General features: G+C 41.4%; 1 protein-coding gene across 9 annotated transcripts in view; it reads left to right on the top strand.

Moving 5' to 3' along the window:
* The window catches only part of KLF12 (Kruppel like factor 12), a 253,007-nt gene that overhangs the window by 130,406 nt on the left and 108,667 nt on the right, over window positions 1-13,934 (top strand). The window lies entirely within an intron of this gene.

Raw genomic sequence — 13,934 nt, 5'->3', positions numbered from 1 at the left:
CAGTGCCTCCAGTAATGCCCCATATAGTGCCTTTGTATTAAAAAATGTCTCTGTAATTCCACCTATAGTGCCTAAGTATTAAAAGTCCCCAGTGCCATCAGTAATGCTCCTTATACTGTCCCCAGTTAAAAAATTTCCCTAGTGTGCCCCCAATAATGCTGCCAGTTATGTCCCCCCCCAGTAGTAATATCCCTTACAGTGCCCCTCCAGTAGTAATATTCCCACAGTACTTCTTCATTAGTAATGTTCCCCACAGTGCTTCTCCAGTAGTTGGGTCCCCCTTAGTGCCCCGCCCCCCCAATAGCAATGTCCCCCATAGTGCCCCTCCAGTATTAATGTCCCCCACAGTGCCCGTCTGATAGTAGTTTCTGCCACAGTGCACCACTAGTAGTGAGCCTCACAGTGCTCTCCTTCTCTCTTCAGTAATATCCCCCACATTGCCATCTAGTAATGTCGCTCAGTAATGCCCTTCAGTATTTATGTCCCCAAGTGAAAGAAAAAAAATAAGCAAAAAAAAACAATACTTAACTTTTGTCCTGTTCGCCGGCTGTTCACGATGCAGACCCTAACCTCTTGTGGTCCAAGGGCCTAGGATGGTGGGACACAGATGGCAAGATGCACACACGTCACTGCACTACATCCTGGCAAAGGCGGGTGTGATGACGTAATTTCAGTCGCCATCTGGAGGATTGATTATACCTGCATGTGCATTGTGTATATATATTTTTTTCCATATGAAAAGTGTACAAAGTGACTTTTTCTGCATTATCCTTATGCATTGGGTAGACCAAAATAATCATAGGCTTTTCACATTTAGAACTCGCTGCTCAAGGTGGTCATGGGGGATTGGGCCCATTCAAAATTTGCTATTGGACGAAAGTTTATATAGAAAAAATATGGAAGGTATCGAAAAACGACAGCAAATCCGTTTACTGTACTATTAATAAGGCCTCATGCACACGACCGTTGTTCTGGTCCACATCCGAGCCGCAGTTTTTGTGGCTTGGGTGCGGACCCATTCAGTTGCTCCGTTCCGTAGCCCCGCCCAAAAAATAGAACATGTCCTATTCTTGTCCGTTTTGCGGACAAGAATGGGCATTTCTACAATGGGCCGCCTGTTCAGTTCCGCAAATTGCGGAAGGCACACAGGCGGCTTCTGTGTTTTGCGGATCCGCAATTTGGGGACCGCAAGAAACTAAACGGTCGTGTGCATGAGGCCTAAACTGTAATTATTCTTTGTAGAATTCAATATCCGCTTCAGGGGATAATTATTTTCCATAGGAAAAGGATTCCTTTATCCTCCTGTTTGGATTTAAAAGGGTTGGTCACTTTCTGGCTACTGTTGACCTATGTGTATGTAACATAAGCCATGTTCCCCTTATTAGACAAATCTTCTGTGCTGTCCACATAGAGGTTCTGTCCATAAGGTGGCTGCTAGTGGAGAGTCAAGTGCTCAGACACATCACTCAGCCTCCTCCATTCAGACACATTGCACCTGCACTAGACTCCCAACAGTGTATATGAATGGAGAAGACATCACATAGAGATGATTTACCGGGTCACCTTACCCTCCTTCAGCAGCCTCTTTACAGACAGGACCTCGGTATGAACAGCATAGAAGACATGGCAAACAAGGGGGCACACCTTTGAAATAAAGAAAATTTCAACAGAATTTCAACAAAGGCTATATTATCTATCCCCCTATATATCTACCCCCTTTGTGTAAACTTCCAGCACAGATGAGGTCATGTGATGAGCCAATGACTGGCTGCAGCTGTGACGTGTCCCCCAAGCAGCATGTCAGTTGGTGAGGAGTATATCAAAAACAGGAGTAGGATTATAGAGAAGTTCACACAGAGAGGATATTCAAGAATTGATGTTGAGAAAGTTGGACAGGAGATGGGAAGAATATGAACAGTGTCATTGAGAGAGAAAAAAAATAAGACAAAGTAAGAAAAATCATATGGTGTAGATTTCTGCCTACAATAGACATGTGTTACTAGTTAAAAATAAATAAATCATATTTTTTTGTGACATCCTTAAAGGGAATATGTCACCTATTTTGACCATATAAAACTGTTAACATAGCAATGTGCAATAAAGTACCTTCATTCCTGCATGTGTCCTCTTTCTTTTATTCCACTTTTCATTCAGATGAAAAACCAATATTTCTGATATGCAAATTAAGTCTCAAGGTGCCCAGAGGGGCGTTATTATTCTGATCTAGCGTCCAGTAACGCCCCTCTGCAGTGCCCATCCCGCCTTTCTTCCAAGCCCAGCACGCCTCCTAAGAAATAAATGTACTCCCACATACTTGCCGAACGGCGCCACCACCTCCCCACTACGTAATTTAATTTATTCACTGCACCGTCGTTGCTTCCTCCTCTCTTTGTCTACAGCTCCGCCCCCTCCACTACGTCATTTAATGTATTCACTGCACCTTCCTTGCTTCCTCCTCTCTTGGCCTCCGAAATCCCACGCAGGCGCAGTATCGCTGAGTGCCTGCGCCAGTACTATACTCCTGCTCCACAGGGCAACATCCTCAATAGTGTCACTGGGCATGCGCCGAGCCCAGTGACGTAATCTGAGCGCTGTTTCCCTCAGGAGCAGGAGTATCTTACAGGCGCAGGCACTGAGCGATACCGCGCCTGCGCGGGATTTCGGAGGCCAAGAGAGGAGGAAGCAAGGAAGGTGCAGTGAATACATTAAATGACGTAGTGGAGGGGGCGGAGCCGTAGACAAAGAGAGGAGGAAGCCAGGACGGTGCAGTGAATAAATTAAATGACGTAGTGGGGAGGTGGCGGCGCCGTTCGGCAAGTATGTGGGAGTACATTTATTTCTTAGGAGGCGTGCTGGGCTTGGAAGAAAGGGCACTAGAGCAGAGTAATAACGCCCCTCTGGGCACCTTGAGACTTAATTTGCATATCAGAAAAATCGCTTTTTCATCTGAATGAAAAGTGGAATAAAAGAAAGAAGACCCATGCAGGAATGAATTTACTTTATTGCACATTGCTAGGTTAACGGTTTTATATGGTCAAAATAGATGACGGATTCCCTTTAAGTGGGACCATAAGTTTAAAACCCTGTTTCGAGAACAACCTTTTGCTTCTGGTAAGGGTAAATATATTATCAATATCTTGATCACAAATGACATTAGGTCGAAGAAAGTAAGTAAAAATACTTTTTGGGTGACACAATGGAAGGGCACTGTTGCATGTTTACATTGTTAAAACTGGTGTGCTATTGCTATTACAGGGTAACTGTGTCATATTTTTTTTATTTATTTGCTAGTTTATTAGAGCTAGGCATGTATACCTGAGTTAGTCTGTCAATGATCGTCAAAAGATCTGTAATTACCTTTATAATAACAGCTTTCATTAATGTCCCCTGTCCCATTCCACTGCTCCCTTAAAAGAATGTTGCAACGGCTTGTCTGTCTTCCCTTTAGTATAAACAGAAGACAGAGGGGCGGTCCTTCACAATGCATGCCTGCATTAGGCTTCAGAGTGAGGAGGCGTGTCTCTCAGTAATCCAATATGATTGGCTGGCAGGGAGCTGCTGACTACAGCAAGTGTGTATCGGAAGTGAGGGAAAGTAGCAGAGGAGCCATCTTGAGAAGGTCCTCATATTGTAAATGTTTAAACAGCTGTAACTAAGGGAAAAACTCAAGGAAAACGGTGGTATGTGAAGAAACTAAAGATTGCTTTATGCATAATGCTGCTGCAGCAGTAACATATGCTAAAACAGATTTTTTTTAATGAAAACACGACAGTTACCCTTTAAGGGAGATTATGCCCATCACCCTGTGAAGGGTTTTAAAATACTGTTACAATGCTTCTGCACTCATTTTGCACACATGGGTTGAAAATGAAATGTCAAATCAGGATTTGCATTTTAATTTTCTGTTTTTCATTTTAATTTTGTCAGGTTTTACCTCCTATACTACACATGCGACACAAGTAATGTTATTTATTGAAATGTCCATGTGAAGAAATGTATGTGCGACAGACTGTTAGACAGATAAAGACACGATTAAATGAACGCTGATCTAATGTCGGAATGTAAAAAAAAAACTGCAGAAAGGTAGTGAGGCGGAGAAAAAGAAGCGGGTGGGAAGTGAAAAAGAAATAGAGAAGAAAGAGTCTATAAAAACAGATGTAGCACTGCACTTTTCTGCATTAATTCATCAGGTCAGTGAACTGAAATGGCAAGTTTTAGAGCAGGTCGAGGTAGGAAGGAATAAAGGTGAGAATAAGAGATTGTTACATAAAGAGGTTATGTATAACAATGTAGGAAACAGTAGAACCTACTGGACTGAATGAAACCAGCAGTTGCAATGTATTCTAATGATGTAGGATCTATGTATTATTGATAATGTATTAGAAGATAGTTTATAAACTCACGTTTGGGCATTTTAATTGGGTATTTTAATATAGCATATATACACTACTCACAAAAAGTTGGGGATATTTGGCATTTGGGTGAATGGGCTTGTCACTGTACCATTCACAAAGTGTAGGTCAGCTCTGTATTGACTAGACCAGGGATCAGAATTTTGGAAACTATAGTATACAGTGGCTCTACCGATCTGAGAAATAATGGTTCGGTGCACTCCCCACGACACACCCAATGTTGGTAAAGAGAGGAATATATAGTAAAAATGTTTTAGGGGGCACTCAGCTATTCGGCGCTGTATGGAAATGAGTATTCTATTAATGTAAATGGTCAATTAATATAAAACCTGTAATCTATTAGAAACATCAACATAACATGAATAATAATACCAACATGTGAATAGTAGATGTCCCGCTGGTGGTCCTGTATTGGTCTATTCCAGCTAAATATCCAACACACATTTAAAGCAACATGAATGATACTGAAAGCACTCTCCCTCCCCCTGTGCTGCTGCTGCCATCAATGAGGAGAGAGGGCGGGTGCACTGCGCCACCAATGAAAGTAAATGTAGGATCTTACATCTGGCAAAGAATTCATGTACAGCAGCGCCCAGAGATCTCACTGCACTTACTATTATTCCTGGGCGCTGCTCTGTTCTCCCGCTATGTCCGTCGGTATCTTCGGGGACTTTTTTATATACTGAGGGAGACTGCCCTTGTTCTCCTGGGCGTCTTCTTCTCCCAGGCTGTAGCGCTGGCCAATCGCAGCGCAGAGCTCGAAGCCAGGGAGTTTTTTTTTTCTCCCAGGCTGTGAGGTCCGTGCTGCGATTGGCCAGGAGAACAATGGCAGTCTCCGCCCAGTATAACAAAGTCCCCGAAGATACCAGAGGACATAGCGGGAGAACGGAGCAGTGCCCAGGGATAATAGTAAGTGCAGTGAGATCTCTGGGTGCCACTGTACATATCATGATACTTCAGAATCTTTTGCCAGATGAAAGGTCCTGTTTAATACAAATCCTGGAGGCGGGTGCTGGCGGGGAGCTGCGATTAGCGGCAGTTTAACCCCTCATATATTTAAAAAATCTCCTATGCAGTGAACGCTGTTTTTTGTCACCTTGTCCCCCCAAAAAATAGGATCGGACTGTTCTATTATGGGCCAGACGTTCCAAAAAATGTGGAATGCACGCAGCTTTATGGGGTTTTTTATATATATATTTTTTTTTGCGTGGTATAGAGTATCGCAATACTATTTTATGGTATCGAAACCGAATCAAAATTTTGGTATCGAAAGAACCCTACAATATAGTATAGTATAATATAGTATAAGGTTCCAATGATGTTATTATTTGACAGTTCTATATAGTCACTTTGCTATATGGCTGAATGCTCATAACCATCTGAGTAGTTATATGAAAGCAACAATGTATTTATAGTGGTAAGTCTTAGGCCTCTTTCACACTTGCGTTGTCCGGATCCGGCGTGTACTCCACTTGCCGGAATTACACGCCGGATCCGGAAAAACGCAAGTGTACTGAAAGCATTTGAAGACTCCTCCTTTCCCCCTTCCCCTTCTATTCAAACACCTTGGCCCTGGTTCAACCATTTCTTCCAAATTTTATCAATTTTTCCGTCTATCACTCGACCTCTCCAAGCCCTGTTCCAGTCTAATCAAATCGAGTACAGCTTCCTGCCACTGTCCTACTGTAGGGGGGTCTTTATTTATCCATTTCCGAAGTATCAACACTCTGGCCTGAAACAGTACCTTATTCAAAACCAACTGTAGCTCTCTATTTAACTTAATGTGTGCGGTAGCCCCCAGTATACAGACCACAGGATCCTTTAGAGCTTGAATACCCCAAAATAATGCTGTAATCTCTACAATCTCTTTCCAATATCTAATCAATTTTGGGCATCTCCAAAAACAATGTATAAGATCCGCCCTCTCACCCCTACATTTTGGACACTTATCCGAGGTTCTAACCCCCATTTTCTTTAACACCCAGGGAGATCGATGTAGCCTATGGAGTATAAAAAATTGCGAAATTTTATGTGAAGCCCTTTCTGAGACCCTAGAATAACTTCTAAGGGCATCGTTCCACTTTTCTTCCGAAAAAGATAGAAGCTCCTTTTCCCAGTTTCCTCTAGCTGATATTATGATCCCTTCTTTTTTTTCCTCCATCAAAATTCCATATCTTTTTTTTTTGTGAGTCCCTTTTTTTCCTCTCCGTTAGTAAATCTATGTATTCTATTTGATTGTTCTTTTCTGCATTTATTTGGATTAGCTGGTATCCTAACCGCGTTTTTTAACTGGAGATATTTAAAACTGTCCTTTTGATGAATCCCGAACTCAGTTACCAAGGTGGAGAAGTCCTTCAGTTTATCTTCCTCAAATATTTGCACTAAATATTTGACCCCCTTTTTTTCCCAATCTATATAGGATTTGATCTTTTGCACTTCCTTTAGGTTTATATTTTTCCAAATATGTGTGTAATGTAGAAAACCCTTAATATCCATAATTTTTTTAAGTTCCGCCCATGTGTTTCCCATTAAATTCATTAACTTATTTCCTATGTTATCTTTCCCTAGTGTTCCTGACTCCAAAACCTCTAAATAGTTTGTTTCCCCTATCCACCCCATCTTTATTAACTCATCCCTCCCCACCATTCCTTTTTAAAGTTCCATTTATCTGAGTATATTGTGTTATCAAATAATAAAAAAAGCCATTTGGAACTGCTAAACCACCATCTCTTACTGCAAGTTGAAGGACCTCTCTCCTTAACCTGGGAGTGTCACCTTTCCAAATAAAATCCCCCATTAAACTATCTAGCAGCCCAAAAAGTTTTCTAGGCAGCCACATTGGGGAGTTTTGTAAAACATATAGAATTTTGGGAAGGAAAATCATTTTTATTAAGTTCACCCGACCCTGAATTGATAATGGCAATTTTTTCCAGATGTGTATTTTGGTTCTAGGTTCTTTTATTAAAGGAAGTACATTTAGTTTCTCATAATCTTGAATATTTGTGGAAATCTGTATGCCTAAATATTTAAAACTCTCGTGTTGCTCAAGTACGTGCACCATAGCAGAATTCTGTGATGACCCCTTACCTAATAACATCATATGGGATTTCTCCCAATTTATATTTAATCCCGAATAGAATCCAAACGTATCTATTATATCTATAGCTCTATTGAAGTCATCCCCCGTATTGTGCAAAAATAATAAAATATCATCGGCGTACATTATAAATTTTTCCTTTCCATCCTTATACTGAAAACCAATATACTCCTTATTATTTCTTATCAAGCATGCCAAAGGTTCTATTGCAATGGCGAATAATAGTGGGGAGAGAGGACATCCCTGCCTGGTGCCCCTATGAAGGGCAAAAGGCAGGGACAAGCTCCCGTCCACCATCACCCTGGACCTAGGATTGGAATATATGAGTTGGATCCATCTTATAAATCCCTCCCCTATACCAACCCTTTTTAATACTGCCCATAAATACTCCCACTCGATGCAATCGAAAGCCTTTTGTGCATCCAGTGAGAGTATAGCTTTTTCGCCAGCTTCTGTTTTATTAGCTTCAATATTAAGGTACAACCTTCTAATATTTGATTATATTGTCCTCCCCGGTATAAAACCTGTCTGATCTTCATGAATTATACCTTTAATCACCTTAGAGAGCCTACCAGCCAGAACCTTTTCTAATATTTTCACATCCGTATTCAACAAGGATATTGGCCTATATGAGCCGAGATCTAATTGATCTTTACTCTTTTTTGGGATCAAAGTTATTATTGCTTCTCTCATTGACTCTGGTAACTCACCAGTTTTTTGGGCCTCACGCAATGTCGCACTTAATTCCCGTATTGGCACCTGTGAATAAGTTTTGTATATTTCAAAAGGGAGTCTATCACACCCCGGTGATTTTAGTGGTTTCAACTGACCCAGAACCTCCTCTATCTCTAAATTAGAAATTTCTTTATCCAGGTATTCTTTTTGTATTTTAGATATCTCGGGGATAGCAATCTGATCTAAATAATTGTCCAGGTCTTTTTTGTTATATTGTACCCTAGACTTATAAAGTTCCTCAAAATAATCAACGAAGACCTTTTTAATTCCCTCGGGTGAACTAACTATTTCATCTCTATTGTCCTTAACTGCCCCTATCCATGTTTTCCCTTTCTGATTTTTCACTATACCTGCTAGAATTTTTCCAACCTTTTCTCCCTCCGATGCAAACTGAAACCCCTGGAATAGCAATTCCTTCCTTGTTTTATCCATATAATATGTTTTTAAATTTTCTTGTTCTTGCTCCCATTTCTTCTTATTGTTTCCGGTTGGATTCCTTATACATATGACTCTGGCTTCTTCTAAGTTCTTTTCCAATAATTTACCCTTTTCTTTAGTAGTTTTTTTTTAAATAGTTCACCTTTTTAAACAGACATCCTCTCAAGTATGCCTTAGCCGTGTCCCACACTATAGATCTTTTAGCAGAGCCGTTATTTTCTAAAAAAAAAAAGTTTTTTTTTTAATCCAGTCCTATACTCTCTTTATCTGGAATATACATTAACCAATGAGGATTGAACTTAAACAGTGGCAGATTTTGCCTCTTGTTCAAATCCAAATCCATTATAACAGCACTATGATCAGATAAAACCATGGGCAAATACTTAATCATTATCCTATTTTGGGTCATTAAATTTTTATTTCCTAGAACCATATCTATTCTTGACCACGTTTGGTGTGTTTTAGAATAACAAGAGTACATTATTTCCTCTGGATTTAAATAACGCCAGACGTCAGTCCAATTGAACTCCAGGACCGTTTTACAAAAATCTACATTTTGCACTCTTCCCCCTCCGCCAGACACCCTGTCTCTGAGTGGATCCATTACAGCATTAAAATCTCCTGTCGCAATCATTATACATTCCTGTTTATTCAACATAAATCTATGCAACTCGTACAACACATCTGACTTATATGGAGGAGGAATATATACATTTGCAATTACCATTCCAACCCCTTCCACATTACAATGTAGAAAGAGGTACCTGCCACAATCGTCCGCCTCGTATTTAACACACTCAAATTTAATCTTTTTATGTACCAAGATTGAAACCCCTATAGAATAGGTAGTATATACCGAATGATACCCTTCCGCACTCCATCCCTTCTCCATCCATATGAGGGAATCTTTAACTAAGTGTGTCTCTTGGAGGCAGACGATGGCCGGCAAAAACCTCCTAATCCACTCAAAGACAGCATATCTCTTAATCCTTTCCCGCAAACCTCTCACGTTCAGCGAGACAAACCTAACCATCTAGCAGAGGGGGAAGAGAACAAAAAGAAGAAAAGAAAGGAAAAGAAGAGAAAGAGAAACAAAAAAAAAGGGAACCCCTCTCTCTCCCCTCTCTGAAATGCCCCCCCTCTGCTGGTCAGCAGACAGGGCAGCTCCATAACTCAGCATTATGGCTCCCCAACCCCCCCCCCCCCCTCACACCCCCAGCCCCCTCAGCTGTCGATCGTATCCAACCAACACCTCAATGGGTGTCTGAAAGAATTCAACCTTTCCTTTATACTCCACCCTTAACTTTGCAGGAAAAAGTAGGCTATACTTCAAACCCACCTCCCTTAATCTCCTCTTTACACTGATAAACTCCTTCCTGCGTATATTAGTGTCTGCCGAGTAATCTGGGAATAGTCTTATCTTTACCCCATGAATCTGATATTTGTCAGAAACTCTAGCGTCCGACAGTATTGTGTCCCGGTCCTTAGAAAATACACATTTCACCAACATATGTCTGGGATAATCCCCTGGGACCCTCTTTTTCACTGGGACCCTGTGTGCTCTTTCAATGGCAGAAGTGGGCGAAAGAACTCCCTCCTTACAATTCTCCTTTATCCACCGCTCCATAAAGTCTACGCTGTTATTCCCTTCTTCCCATTCTGGAATCCCTACACATCTTATATTTGCTCTCCTCGATCTATCTTCTTGATTTATTAATTTTTGTTCCATTTTATTATTTATCTCTTTTAAACTTACCACCTCTTTCTCTAACTTCTCTACCGAATATTCCAAGGAGGGAATCCTTTTTTCCATCTCGTGTAGTCGCTCTCTTAATTTCTCCATATCTCCTCGTATTATACTAACATCCATTTGTACTGCCCCAATCTGTGTCACTATGCTCCCCACTATATTTTCAGTCCTAGACACAGTCAGAAATATATCTTTCATCATTTTAATATCCATCTCTGGAGCTACTTCGGGGGTTCCTAAATCCCCCGTGATGCCTGCGGTCCCATTCTCCTGTGTCAGGGTATGTGCCTCTGTATGTCCAATCTTTTCTTTCTGTAAAGGGGTAGAGACTGGGGAATTTGGCGTCAAATATTTACTTAAATTGTACTGTTTTTGCCCAGTCTCTAGCCCTGGTATTGATCTCCTACTACTGACGCTGCTAGGAGCGCGTTGTTCCTCTTTCTTCTTTGGGGGCATCTTATACTTTTGATGTTATTTTCCCTTTTCTTTGCTCCTACTCTCCTCCCTCCCTCCTCTGCTACTCTTCCCCCCCCCCTCCCTTTCTCACAACTATTTCAATTATTTTCAAGTGTTTTCCAACAGTTCTTACAAATTCTCTTATCACCAACCTATGGACACTGTTTGAAATTATTAGTGCGTTATCAATGTTAATATATTATCAACAATTTAGTCCAAGCAGTTAGTCCAACCGACCGGGCCCGTACATACGGCCTGGTTCCCAAAAAAAAAAAAGGGGGAGGTTAGTTAATTAAAAGAACGTTTGTACCAATCGGCCTCCTTATCCAAAACACGTACTTGACTGTCTTCAAAGGTGTACTTGACTGTCTTCAAAAGGAACAGGTCACACCTTTGAAGACAGTCAAGTACGTGTTTTGGATAAGGAGGCCGATTGGTACAAACGAGGCGTGAAGGAGGCCATCTACGTAAAAATGGAGAAGCCAAGCTTGAATAGAGGTGGGGGGGTTAGACATCTATTGTCTGCCACGTATAATGCTGTCTTGACACCCTTTTCTGGGAAGTCTTTATCACCTACTGACTCCAATTAGGATAATGGAATCAACACCTTTGACCCAATGCTGGGTATAATTACCAGATGTGGATTCAGTTACATATTTATTCCCAGAATTTTTGTACAATCACTCAGAATTGAGAAAGCTCGTTGGAAGAACGAGTGAAACGTTTTCAAGAAATCTACAGTACGTCCAGTTGCCTTGATTTATTCTTTACAGATATATGCATTGAGAAGTTTAGAGAAGGTCACATTAAGTTTACTTTACAGGTGACTATTGTGTATGTTCACATGGATGGTTTATGTGATCAAGCTATAGGGGTAGGGTATTGTGTTCCTTAATTGGTATTTGAACCTCTTAGAAATTCTCCCCAGCATGCATGAATAAGGAGGAGGAGTCCATCAAAACATTGTGTCAAGTGGAGATGGTTGGACTCTTTCAGAGACTTTCCATGTGTATCCATGGCAGGATTTGTATCTACAGTGAAAAAAAGGTTGAATTGTATCTAATAAACATAGCACTGAGTATATGCCTTCCCAAAGCTTCACATACAGGGAGCAGATGGAGAAGGAAGTCTTAGGACTTAAAATGATTTTCAGACAATAACCCATATTTATCCTCATATGACCCTTTTTATGACTGTCCGAGAATCGTACTCTGCCATTTCCAATGCTCCCATTTATCTACTGATGTAATTCTGTATTCTATTTGTCTGTCTACACACTGATTGGCAAACAAAATAACGCACCCCGATAGAAATGTCAGATTGCTTCAAAAAAGGCTTGCAGTTATGTCTCAGCAGATATATACAGTAAGTGATTATAGGTGTGGTCTGATTTAGACTCTGTCTTGACTTGATGGCTTAAAAGTGCCCCTGCTGACTGATAAGAAGGCTCTCAGAGGCCATTTTTGGGTAGTGTACCTCTTGGTGAAGGGTTTGACTGCAAGGCATGCTTCTATGGCACACTTCGCCTTTCTGACCTTGCTTTAAGGAGGTATTGGGAGCTTTGGTTGTGTGAGGGCACACATACATGATGGCGATCAGGCTCTGGATTGCCCAGACAGACCACCAGTAGAGAGGATTGTTTGAATCACATACAAGCATGATTAGCTCCCACAATTTCTTTGTCCACCATCCAGACACAGGTGGCACGTTCGTTACACACCCCTATCTCTGCTTGGACCATTTCCAAGTGCTTAGCAGAAGATAAATTGTTGTCACTGTACCTATTACATGTCCTACCATTGACAGCCAGCCACCGTCGCCTTCATTTGCACGAGAATGAAAAACCTGGACTGCTACCGACTAGAACTGTATCATCATTAGCAACAAATCTAGGGTCTGTTTGGGATCTGATGACGGCTGGGTTGAAATATGGAGGAATGGTGGTGAGCGCTTCAATCCTGCCATCCCATAAAACAGTCGGTCACCCCTTCTAGTGATACAAGAGACACTAACAGCTCAACGATACATTCAGGGCTTACAACTGCCCTTTTTCAGCAAACGTTAACATCATTTTTTTTATTTATTTTTTCGGCATCAGTTTTCGGCATCAGTCTGAGGCATCTGTTAACGCATACATTTTTGGTATGCATTAAATGCATTGCAAAAATAAGATGTGAACCCAGCCTTAGTAGGCAAATGTAAAAAAAAGGGAGGGCACTCACCCCTTTTTTGCGCGGATACGAACTTCTTTTATTGGCAGTGGACAGCGGACAACAAGTACAAGAATGTAACCAGCTGAAAGGTGCGAAACGGCCGTCGCCCAAAGTGCTTCCTCTGGCCAGCCTTAGTTTCCGGATAAGCACCAGTACACAGAGGAGCAGCGTGAAGGAGAGGGGAGGCCGCCATGTACCTGGTCCTGGTGGTCAGGGATGAGGACTGTGTTTTCCAAGGATCATTTTCTACTGGAAAATACAGGGCACAGTATAATGCACTAGAATCTATATAATATAAAGATATTCTCACTACCCCCGAATATTAATACAATTTGGTTGTCATTTATTATATAGAAATATGTTTGTTAGGCGTATTTCTGACGCAGATTGTGGTGCAAAGGTCCTTAGCACTGCAATCTGCATATTTTTCCCGCTCTTGGCAGGTCTAAAAAAAGGATGGCATGGGCAGGGAAAGGGATACAGTTATGGCCATCCAGTTATTGGATATCACCGGCATACATTGACCGGATAACACCTCTGTACAGTGACCAACCGTGACTGGATAAAAGGGTATAAAGGGGACTGTACAGGAAATGACTAGGAGCACTACACAGGGTGTGGTAAGAGGGCACAATGCAGAGTATAAGGGGGCTCATTACGGGGTGAGGGGCACAGAATGGCGTGGGGGGCACAGTCACATGATCCTGTGACATTAGAAGGTCCTTATGGTGAATGCGGTTCACATGCCACCATAATGAGAGGCAGAGTAGTGAGACAGGAGTATGATTATGTGGCTAGGATAAAAAAAATTAACTTTCGGCCAATACAGGCCC

Source organism: Bufo gargarizans, chromosome 3, assembly GCF_014858855.1.
Source record: "Bufo gargarizans isolate SCDJY-AF-19 chromosome 3, ASM1485885v1, whole genome shotgun sequence".
Taxonomy (NCBI): Eukaryota; Metazoa; Chordata; class Amphibia; order Anura; family Bufonidae; genus Bufo; species Bufo gargarizans.
This window is presented reverse-complemented; position numbering and strand designations above follow the sequence as displayed.